Source organism: Euprymna scolopes, chromosome 23 (genome assembly GCF_053919585.1).
Source record: "Euprymna scolopes isolate OS-2025 chromosome 23, ASM5391958v1, whole genome shotgun sequence".
Lineage (NCBI taxonomy): Eukaryota > Metazoa > Mollusca > Cephalopoda > Sepiida > Sepiolidae > Euprymna > Euprymna scolopes.
Window position 1 is genome coordinate 111,909,713 of NC_136504.1, and position 12,578 is coordinate 111,922,290.

General features: G+C 34.8%; 1 non-coding gene across 1 annotated transcript; it reads right to left on the reverse strand.

Annotated features, from left to right (window-relative positions):
• Positions 1-9,649: 9,649 nt before the first annotated feature.
• Trnar-ccg (transfer RNA arginine (anticodon CCG)) lies at positions 9,650-9,722 on the reverse strand. The gene has a single exon. It is a non-coding gene; the product is annotated as a tRNA-Arg (tRNA).
• Positions 9,723-12,578: the final 2,856 nt, after the last annotated feature.

The window sequence follows — 12,578 nt, forward strand, 5'->3', positions numbered from 1 at the left end:
TTATGAGGTATTTTTTTTCGTTTGAATTTTTATGGTATTAATTTCGTCAGTTTTCCCTTAAGGAGTTCATTTGTTTGTTTGCGTCAAATACGGATATAGTGAATAGGCTCGTTATGTTTTTTGTTGTTTTTTTTTTTGCGGGAAGGCGTTACAACTAATATATTTATTCATTCTAAGTCGTGTCCTTCTTGGTAAAAAACTGACGATTATGGCCCTTTGTCCGTCTCTGCCCCTCGAGGTTTTTTATGAATTCATTGTTGCTCATCATTTTTTATGTTGCCAAGGTATTCACACTGTTAACGTATGTTCCTCGTTGTCGTCCGTTGCTTCTTTACCCACATTCTTCCATGTTATTCTTTGCTGGCTGTCGGATAGTAGTTTGATGATGATCAGGTTACACCTGTCTATTATAGTAATCTAACCAAGTGAGGCGTTCTGAATTACAACCCTCATCAGGGAGTTTCTAGAATAAAGAGTTCGGTGTATTGCCATAGCTTTCATTGCAGTTATACATATAGTAGGTTACAGTTTCTTTCTGTCCGAGCAGTGTCCATACTGTGCCATTGTCCTGAGCATTGGTACATTTTGTTCAGCAAAACGAAATTCGAAATAATGAACATAATTATTTTGTGTGCTTCCGTATTTCATCAGACGATTGCTTTTCATTATCGTACGTTATTCTGATCGGAGTTGAGCGGATGAGTGGGTCCTCGACCCTGTAAACTGCCCGCACTGACTAACAGTTAGAAAGAGGGGGTTTCCGTTGAAAGTAATGCTGCCCCGCTACCCTAACTAATAATGCAGTGAAATAGGATGTCTTAGTGTGAAAGACGTTATTGGTAAGAAAGAATTTCATCAGTTTCTATTTCAGTGTTACAGAGATTTGCTATTATGATTTACGCTGAGAGTGAAAATAAGCTCACAAGCGAAAAAAACTGCATTAATTTAGAGAGCTTAGAAAAGTGATTAACACCACAACTAGAAAAATCTCAGCCAGAGTAACATTGTGATACGATTTGAAAAGTTAATGACTGTTTCCTAATTCCGCTTAGTATTTCGTTAACCCTAACCCTAACACACGAACCGCCTTCAATAATTTTCCAACCCTTTTTCGCATGGACACTTTTATTGATAATACTCTCATAAAATGTAGTACTCTTTGAAGAAATATCCTTCGGCTGAAATGCACTTGTTGCACCGTTCAAATGTCTTCTGGGAGGCCACATGGAAGTCCTCTTGGATGAGCGTGTTAATGAGCCTTCGTCATAGCTCCTTTCATCTCCTCAATTATCTCATGACGACAGAGTGCCAGGTTGTTTGAGCTTAGGGAAAAACCAAATATCACAGGCAGCAAGGAAAGAACTAGACCAGGGTGAGGAATTGTCTAGATGCACATCCTGGTTGATTAGTCGGTGACAAAGATCAGGTGTTGGATAGGTGCATTCGCAAAAATCATCCGCATTTTAAGTTCCTTGTGAATAATAGTATACAGTTCTCACACTGACATCAAACTGTACACTTATTGTCTCTACAGACACACGACGGTCCTTATTCATGAAGTTCTTTACTTGGCCAATCAACTCTAGTGTTCTGACGTCCTTACTCCTTCCACACCTCTCATCATCCCTAACAAACTCCCTGCCTTTCTAAGAATCTTGTATACCACTCATAAATTGATACTCGATCCATAAAAGATTGTCCAAAAGTTGTTTGAAGCATTCTATACGAGTCATCGGCATGTTCTTCAAAGTTAAAACAGAATTTTATTGCATATCGTTTTTCTAAAGCGCCCTCACGTCCAGATTACAATTTTGACATTCACGAACTGTAACAATTAGATTATAGTAAGGTGTATTCAAATCCTTGCTGCAGTTGTTAATTTGAATCAGAAATCATACAAATAAGTCACTTCTCTTATGATATGTATACCAATGACATACTGCATTTTCAAGTATCTACGCTAATGATTAATACCTGCACAAAAAAGGAATGCTTATTTAAGGTACCTCGTATATCCTTCCCCGTGTTATTCCTATTGACCGTCCACAACAAATCTGGCAACGAGGAACTTGAATTCATATTTACAACATACCATCCCACTAGCAACAACCCCGTTTTTAAACAAAAATGAAAAAGTTAAAATAAACCAGTGTTTATACATTGAAACTATTGGGAACCGATGTGACATACTCAATAATTAAGATAGGTGTTCAACTAAAATACCTTACGTAAGTCCTTCAACAAATAGTGGTGCAAACTTGTTTCTGTTGGACACTGGAAAAAATGTCTCTAACCTGTACGTGGAAAACATTTCGATTAAAAGTAAATAACATGTTCTTTAAACAAATAGAATTTTCTCTCTTCTGTCGTTAGTTAAATTACATCGCAAAATAAAGAAAAAAAGAGATTTCAGAGCTATTATCATTTAGATGATTAAAGCGTAGATAGACCACCAGCAGAAGATTAAACATAAGTTATTTCACCAACAATAATAACTAAAAATAACAAATCGAAAGACAACAGCAAACTGCAAAAAGGCTAATCAAACAAGAGAGAAAGAATGGAACAACCTCAGTAAGGCCAACAATAAAAAAGGAGAAAAACGACTTCAGAAAAAAAAAAAGTAAAAATAACTTCTCTAAAACATGAAAAATATATTATCGGTTAAGAAGAACCTGGCTATACGAAACACTAAGGTTATCTTTATATACGTTCCCGATGAAAACGAATCGGGTTTTTATTTTTTTTTTAAAGAAAACGGAATCGTAGGAATACCTCCATAAGTTAAATAAATATGTAAACAGCAATATCTTGCATCCGGTAGGATTCACCATCCACAGCACAAAATAAAACTATTTATATGAGTAAATATCGTGAATAATTGAGTCTATTTACTGCGCTCTGATACAAATGCACAATCACTGTGTATTTGAAAATAAATGCAGGATCACTTTAAATCTATGGATACCGTTACTGGGCTTACAGAGTAGAAACCTTGTATCTGCATCACGTTGTGTTTTTTTTTAAAGGTCAGGTTAAAATAGAATTCGCACGCGCATCTACCTATCAATTACTAGTTATTTATGAACGTCGATCTGTTTATATAATAAGATTTAAATACAATTCTCATCTGCGAATAAACTAATTCAACCGACGCATCACCACAATATATCTTATTGTATTTTTTTATATATCAATTTGGTTTTCGACACGAGACCAAAAAATAAATTGAAGCGTAATTAATCAAATTCAGCATTCTGTCTGCAATCGCACCTGCAGAATCGGTGATTACAAGATGTATCTTAACACATTTAAGGATGCTGAATTATTTAGATGAAAACATACTGTTATCGCTATTGTTTCTTTATCGGGATATTGCACTCACTGACGTCAATATTTTTGACTCTTCATATATTTTGAAGGGAGTATTTGTCAATCGCATCACACCAATCACGTAAACATAATCAGATTTACAAGAGTTAAAATTAGGTTTATAGGAATTAGTACAACGCAAACGTGTAAAAATTAGAAAGAAACTTAAGCACATTAAGCTATGGTGGAACGAATTATTCAGCTCCATCTTTATTGATCTAACACACACACACACGCATATATAAAAAGAAGTTATGAAAATATACATGGCAATTAAGCTACACAGAATATTCTGCGTTTCATTCTCGTGAAAATTCGTCATGCTCATATATACGCACATGCAATTGAATTTACTAGTTAGTTAATCAGCTTCCTAGTTGACATCGCGCCCATCCTAATCAGCCAATTGGCGAGCATTACAGGACAAAGGCACAGTTGATCTTCGGTTCACCCGTTCCCTTTGTGCGTTTATGGAAAAGGTAGATAACCCTTTATTTTTGTGTACAATATCATAAGTAAACAGTGAAATATCAGGAGGCCTCTAGAGTGCTACTAAAGCACTGAATTCAGGAAACATTCAAAACACAATGAAAACCAGAAGATATTTTGGTAGTGGTGGTGGTGGTGGTGGTGGTGGTGGTGGTGCTGGTGGTGGTGGTGGTGGTGGTGGTGGTGGTGGTGGTGGTGGTGTAGGTCTGCACTAACCAAGCAATGGCTGGAGATAACTAACCTATAGGTCTTGCACAATTGTTTACCAGAAATGTTTTAATATATCATTTGTATTCTAATGGAATTCAGCATTATAAAGGTCCGTGGGACTGGAAATATTTCCTTTTAATTCTAAGGGTTGTTCAGGATGATAACGGTCGAAGATATTAAGCGTAGTATTATATAGATATGAATCTATGTAGGCCATATATACCGTCTATTGTGAACAAGCAAACAAATAAACAATTAGACAGTAATACGTTTTTATTAGAATATTATAATATACATATGATATGACGTCCTATATGATGCCATCGTATATATATATATATATATATATATATATATATATATATATACACGTTTTGTTTTTATCACCGTTTTTTTCTGTTTAGTTACATTATTGTTTCAGCTACGCGACTGTTTTTTGGGCGTCATGTAGCTTCCTCAGACTTTACAGAAATGTTCGTTTATGGTGGAATGAAAGAATGAATGATGCTAGGGGAGGGGTGCGAGAAAAGCTGAAAAAGAAAACGGGAGAACGGTGGGAGGGAGTGCTTGGTAGGTCGGTAGTGCTTTAGTTTTGCGATTCTAGAACATTAGGTGGTTGTGGGGGATCTGGGAAGTTCATATCTGGTGTGGCTCAGGACATGGGTATACATGGAGGGGGCGGGAGATATGTAGGGGTAAGTAGAGGGGGTTACTTTAAATTTCGAGTTCTAAGGTTCAGGTTGTTGGCGTCTCGGTAGTGAGATGATTTCTTGATAAACATGTCTGGACCTGTTGGGTGTTTCGCTTAGGTTGGGAGGCGGGGGAGGGACTACGATTCGGTTTATCTATTTGATTTTTATTTGTTGTTAAGTGCTTTCAGAAGGTTAGCCTGGGACCATACGCGCGAGCACACACATGCGCATATACACATACACGTACACATAAAGAAACGCGCACATGTATACATACATATCCACCTCAACATGTAAACACATGCGCATATGCATACATATATATATATATATGTATATATATATATACATATATATATATATATATGTATATATATACATGACGTCATATATGACGTATATTTATAACTAACAAACAAGTAAATAGACACTAATATGATTGTGTTAGTGTACAAACGCACGTATAATAATATATATACATATAGATGTGTGTGGGGGGTGTAGATTCAGCGAAACACGTGTCCATGGATAATTATTATTGTTGGGACGATTAATCGGAATCGAGAGCGGGAATCGGAGAAATCAGAAGATTTGGAGGGCTATCGGAATCGGTATCGGAATCGGAAAAAGTTGATGCCTATTTTCCGATGCTAAAACGATTCTTTCACTTGTCTGTTTTTATTTGATTCTGTGTAAAATAAAATATTTCATTAGTGGTAATAAAAATAATACATATTTATTGATTTTAAATTACCGGTAAAGCTAAAATCGATAGATCCTCCTCCATAGGTGTATTGTGACGTTTAGGAAAATATCTGAATTTTTAAGATGTGTTTTTTTTTTTTATAAAAGTTGGGGCAAATAACAATCTTATAATTAAATAATTAGAAATTCATAAAAAAATCGGAATCAGAATCGGAATTGGTAATTGTATCGGAATTGCGAAAGATATTGGAGTCGTCCCATCACTAATAATTATATTTTAAAAAAATGTGTGCATATATATCTGGGGAAATATATTTTATTTCCATATAATATATATTAATCCTTATTTAAAAAGTTCAATGTAATTACAGAGCAATATAGTGAATAAATGGCAACTTACAATTCTTGACAGTATCTGTTTCGTAGCGCAAAATCAATCACTTAATTATTATATCAAATCTCTTTCAATCTCTGGATTTTAATCATGTCAAAACGCACTTAATTCTCTTTTGATGGAGTGAGGGTTGCTATTTCTTCTGATGAGATAAGGGCAAAATAAATTCACATATTGATATTATAATAAAGCGATTGATTTTGCGCTACGAAACAGATGCTGTCAAGAATTGTAAATGTCAACTGAATTAAAGGAATAAATTATAAGATGGTCAACATCATGAACTTTAGAATATAGTCGCTTGCAGTTATTCACTACATACACACTTATATATATATATATATATATATATATATATTATTATTATTATTTCCACAACCGAACCAACGTCACAGCCCACAAGAGCCAAGAAAGCCATCAAACAGGAAGTGCAAGACTTGAGTTTCGCCCTCATTTAGGCTCATCTCTTAGATTTGAAACCCGAGCCTCTTGCATGCAAGGCGAGCACTCTACCAACTGAGCAAACACACCACACACACCAGAATGTCTGTTAACTTACGCAGATCAAGCAACCCGCGACTTGGGTAAAAGCTGGTTTGATACTTCGTGCCTTGTTCGATATGAGATAGATTCTTTCCACTGTCGGCTCTGTGGCAATAATTATATATTCTCTCATATTTTCTGAACATTTGATATATATATATATATATATATATATATATATATATGCGTGTTTGTGTGTGTGTGTGTATTTGTGTGCGTGTGCGTGTGTGTGTGTGTGTGTGCGTGTGGATAGTAACATTCTCTTCGTTCTTTGAAAACAAAATTCCACAATTATGCAGAATCGTGAATATTCTTTCATAAACTAAAAAAAAAAAAATGCCTTTTTATTTCATCTCTATTATGACAAATTTCTCCTCCGTCCATATTTCCAGAAGCAAGTTGAAATAGCGCAATGGCTGCAAGGGACGGAAAGAGTGGCGCGTGTCCATTGACATTGTCTTCGAGGAGTTACGGGGGAGTAGAGTGTTTGCGAAGCCTTGATAAATTATTAAACTTAAATTACGTTCTGTGCCACTAATTATATGAAGGGCAATCAATAATATATCTCCATGGTAACTGTGCGCATGCGCAACGCCAACAGGAAACAGATGTAGAAATGCGTCTTAAGATGAATACGTAATATAAAACCGATCCGCGTAATGCACAAAGTTTGGAAACATTTCGAGAATAAAACGTGTACATTGCGGTTAATAATATATTAGCAAGCCGCCCGGCGTTGTCCGGTCGAAAAATGACGATAAATATGATATTGTAATCAATACAGAATTCCTATTTATTAAGCAGAAATACATTGTGTATGAAACGTAAAAAAAAAAAAAAAAAAAAAAAAAACGAAAAGAAACTAAGATATGTACATGCGATTATTATGTTTTTTTTTCAAAGGGATTACTTGTAAAAAAACTAGAGCTAAGATGGAAACCAAATCCTAAAGATAGTGATTCAAGGATGATAGCCATTATGCCAGCTTTACGATTTTAAAAAGGGTTTTAAAACCTACTTATTCTTAACATAATAATCTGTCATGTGAATGATTCACGCCTGCGCATTCGTGGAACATTTGACAAACAGATAAAAATCCGATGACTCACACGTACAAATATTTCAATTTTGACCCCATAGCAGCCATTTTTGTCCAGATCAAAAACTATTAACAAGTGTTCTACATTTTTGAATTTCCTATATACACCATTTCAAGAGACTATAGATCCAAAATTCCTTGGGTATATAGGTTGAGAAGTGTTCTCACACGCACATTCTTACATTTATAGATGTATAGAATATTTGCTTGAAATGGTTCTGGCGTTAATTAGATATGTTGAGTCGATTTGTTTAGGTTTTTCACGGCACATAAAGATTGTTTGGGTTATTTAATGTGGAATTGGGACATTTTTTTTTTTTTGCGACAATTTTTTTTAGAGCTTCCAAGACTTATTTATGGTGTTTTGCTCTACTATATTTTGGAAGAAAATTGTTTGTTTTTTTTGTTTTTTTAGTTTAGCTGTGCAGTGCATTTTTTAGATTTGCGAAAGGAAAGGAAAAATCACATTAATGTTAGGTGCAATGTAGGCTAGAAAACCGATATATACAAATTTTATTTACAAATAAAATAAATGAATTATAAATTGAAATTAACAAAAATGTTACTATAGTTACCTATTTCCAGACATTTTACTCTTGTCTAATTTATGACGCCACATATATTATACGACAAGTTAAATCGAGTTTTGCGAAGTAAAATGCACACAAATAGAATCAATGCATTTTTAGTCAGTATCTTCAGACGGCCTTATCTGGTAGCAGCTCATATTCAACACGAATTTCTCAAAAGTTAGTACCGCGTTTCGGGCAATGGGCAGTAGCTTAAAGTTAAGATTCTCCGCTTGTGGTTAAGTATCCATTTAGGAGCAGGAAACTTTTTTGAAAATCCAAACCTTTTACTAATAGGATTATCTGGCGTTGCCCGGGACTTATAAAAATATAGTTGTCTTTGAGTACACTTGCTATTTTTAGGATATAAAAAATTAAATAATACAGGGTGTCCGAAAAGTCACTTAAGCGTTTGAACTTAAATAGATTCTTTATTTGTAGTGATATCTCTCGGGATATTTAACACAATCTGACTAAACCATTTGGAAATTTGAAAAAATGAAAAATTCAAAGAATCTTTATTTATGAAAAATACAGTCTTTTAAATGTTGCCTATTTTCAGCTTCGCATAATTGTGTTCTTTCAAAACCATTATTTATGACAGATTTCAGAATCCTTGAATTATGATTTAACTCCCTTATTTCCTTCCTGATGTTTTCCTTCAATTCTTTCAGGGTTTGGGATTTGTAAATATAGACTGTTTCTCTAAGATATCCCCACAAGACAAAGACGGGACTAGTCAAGTCTGGGGAATGTGGTGATCATTTGAAATTGCAATAGCGAGTTATAATGTTGTCGCCAGAGAATTGCCTGAGAAGCTTCATGATGTTTCACGCCGTTATTCAATGCTATACTAATCCATAATTTATTTCCAAAATATTATTTGTAAAATATCTAAAATAAAGAAAAAAAATCATTAACAGTAAAATGACAAAAAATTCTCAATCCTTCATTGGACATACTGTATAAGGAAACTATTAATGTTGTTCCTCTTGTAACACGCTAGGTTTATCAAATATATTGAAAACTCTTACCAGATATGATATTGTATTCTTACGACCTCCAATAACACCGCATACATCTTCTTGTATAAAATTGTATAGCAAAACACAGTGACATTGGGTTTTTTTCCAAACGGCTGCACTTGAAACATACCTGATCTACATAGAACATTGAGAACGCTGAATTGACTTACTTATACTCTGTAACATATATCTTTATGAAAACTTAAACTTTTAGTTTTAATGTACTATACTTATTTTGCATAATATGGAAAAAAAAACAGATCCGAACAATAACTGGTCCTGTTGACCTTCACTGAATGACTAAAAACATTTTATTTTATACTCGCGGCTGCGCCGCGTCGACACACACAACGTCGAATCAAACACAAAATCGAGTACACTCAACATCAAGTACACTCAATATCGACTTACCATCAACGCTTACCTTGTGAATTTGGAGCATGGGAAAATCCCTATAGGCACAAAACAAAATCACTAAAAATAACAAAAAAAAACAACTAAAGGTAAGGATAATGAGTAAACGTTGGATAAAATGATGTTTAAAGTTATTACGAACTTGCCAGGATTCGAACCTGGAATCTTATGATCCGGAGTCAGACGCGTTATCCATTGTGCCACAAGTCCACTCCGTATGCCAAAAGATGGTACAGTGCTAAATTCCGTTGACATGGGCAGATAACCTTTTCGACAGGTTTATGAAACGGCACCAAAACCTATATTTTGGAGTTTTTTGTGTGACTCGGCGGTGTTCGTTACGAACCCTATAAAGACAATCTAGGACCAGACAACTTTCAGGGGATTCTTTTTTCAATTCGATGCATTCGTTTGAAAGTTTTATTGGTATATATATATATATATATATATATATATATATATATATATATATATATATATATATACACACATGAATAAATAAATAAATAAACATTTAGGATTTTATCAATAATTAATAATAGTAAAATAAGATGAGATAGATTCCCTCCTTACAAAAAAGTTTTAAGCAATATAATTTTTAAAAAAAATTGATTTTCGTAAATAATCTTCATTCATGTAATAGTAATTGGATCTTTAAAACAAATCTCAGCTAAATAAACCGCGGATAAAAAATCCCTTTAATTGTGTGTTTTTAGTTTTAATTCTTGCAAACTGTCTTCGTGGGAATCAAATGAAAAATATACAAAAAAAAAAACATAAATAAATAAAAAAATTTATTAAATGAAAAAAAACAACGTTGTTTAAATTCAAAAGCATTACGGCTTAAACTTTCATATTTTTCCACACGACCCGTAAACTCCAGATGTATTTCTACACCCGAAACAAAGCTTTTAATGTTTTCCAAACTACCCTGCCAATAACTTATTGCATTAAAAGTAATAAAAATTAAACGAAAACAATGAAACGTCGGTCGTAAGCTTACTAAAGACAATGTACTAACTAGATCTTAAAAGCAATGCAAAGAATCACTAACCTGATAAGTTCTGAACTGTCATCTAGCCTTCAGCCTCTGTCCCATCGACAAAATGTTGCATTCCTCTGCCTGTTCTACACGTATTTTAATGATAAAAGTTCTGACGAACTACAAGCACTTGTACCCCATCGACGTAAGTACCCTCGACAAACTCAAGAGGTAGCTAAATCCCACCCCTTCACAGTAGAGATCACTATGTGTAAGAAAGCCTTCTACTCCAATAGTTTCTTCCCCAGAACTGCTAGATGTTGGAACTCCTTTCCGGGATTCTGCTTTCCCAACTGTACTGATATGCAGAAGTTCAAGTGTAATGTGAACAAGCATCTTGCTACTCATCTCCCTTCATAATACCATACAACTTATGTCCCCGATAGTAGCCCCCTACTTCAAAGTGGCACTGTGCCTTGTTTCTGGTAAAAATTGAATAAAATAAAAACAAGAAAACGAAGAAACACATAAAAAATAGAAATAAACAGTGAAACAGAGAAAAAAGTTGTTTGATGTTACTACTCAACTTTGAATTCTTTTTTTTTTTTTTAGTGCTCGCGGGAAGAAATCCCGCGAACTAATAGAAGTAGTTCATTACTAAACGGCCAGCACATGCTTAAGTTGATGAAGCTTTCATATCTTTAATCGGCCAAGGGTATAAGTATACCCTTTCTGAACGAGTGACGGTTTAATTGTACTCTAAAAACAAACACTTTTTGTTCGAAAATTTGATTTTATAAGCTGGATTTTCTGGCTTGTGCAGTGATAATATTTCTCAAATACACTTATATAGGTTGCATAAAATTGTTAACCTTGGCCAAAATCGAACTTTTTTCTTTCATCGGATTTTTTTCGATTATCGATTGTTGATACTGATCAGACGCATTCCGATTTAAAACTTCTCAGTGCAGACCAAACAGTTTCCTGGGTGTCATGAGTAAATTATTGGAATCTGTGTTAAAGAGAGTACCGTCCAACCACTTTAACAGTAACAACCCCCTCGGTGACATGCAATACGGTTTCCGCTCGCCTAGATCTACAGCTGATGTGCTAACAGTAATATCTCACAGGATTAGTGAATCTCTCAACGTAGGTTTTGTTTCCAGGAAAATTGGTCTTTACATATCAAAGGCTTTCAATAGGGTTTAGTATAAATGTCTGCTACAAAAGTCTCCTGTTATGGAATAGTTGGAAATGTATTCTTAATTATTAAATCATTCCTCTCTCATGTTTATAAGAGTATTGATTGATGGGTAGAAATCAGAATCTCACAGTATTAATGCCGACGTCCCTCAGGGTTCAATTCTGGGCCTAACTTTCTTTTTGATTGTCATCAATGATCTCCCAAATAACATTCTTTAATCATTCGTAGACATTTATGCAAACGGTACTAATATCTATGGTAACACTATAATGACGGGAAACGGCCAATATCTCTCTGATTCTCTCTCCTCTGATCTCGAGCATGCGGTGCAATGGAGAAAAATGTGACTTCTTAATTTTAATGCATCTAAACCCAAACTTTTTTTCTTTTCATCATCAATACTCTGACCCAGATATGGCCCCTACTAAAATGAACGGCCCTCACCTTTAGGGCGCCCCATGTTTAGACAAGCTTCTTGGTTTGACCTTCACTTCTAGGCTGAAATTCTATGCATCAAATCCGTAGCCAAGGTTGCTGGAAAAATAGAACATTCTACCGCTCCAGTACATATATAACCGCTGAAGCAATTCTCTACCTGTATAAGCGCTAAGTACGTTTAAACTCCTCAGCCTAACGTTCACAGGAAAGGTGAGTTGGAACAATTACATTGACACCATTGCCAGAACCGCTGCGAAAAATGTAGTTTCTCTTTACCGTGCTAGAAAGCTACTGACCCCTAAAAGTATCATGTACCTCTATAAGATCACCATTCGCCCATGTATGGAGTATTGTTGTCATATTTGGGCCGGTGCATCTGCTACTAGTCTCTCCCTCCTAGACAAGGTCCAAAAGAGAGCCGCCAACCTAATAGATCCTGAAC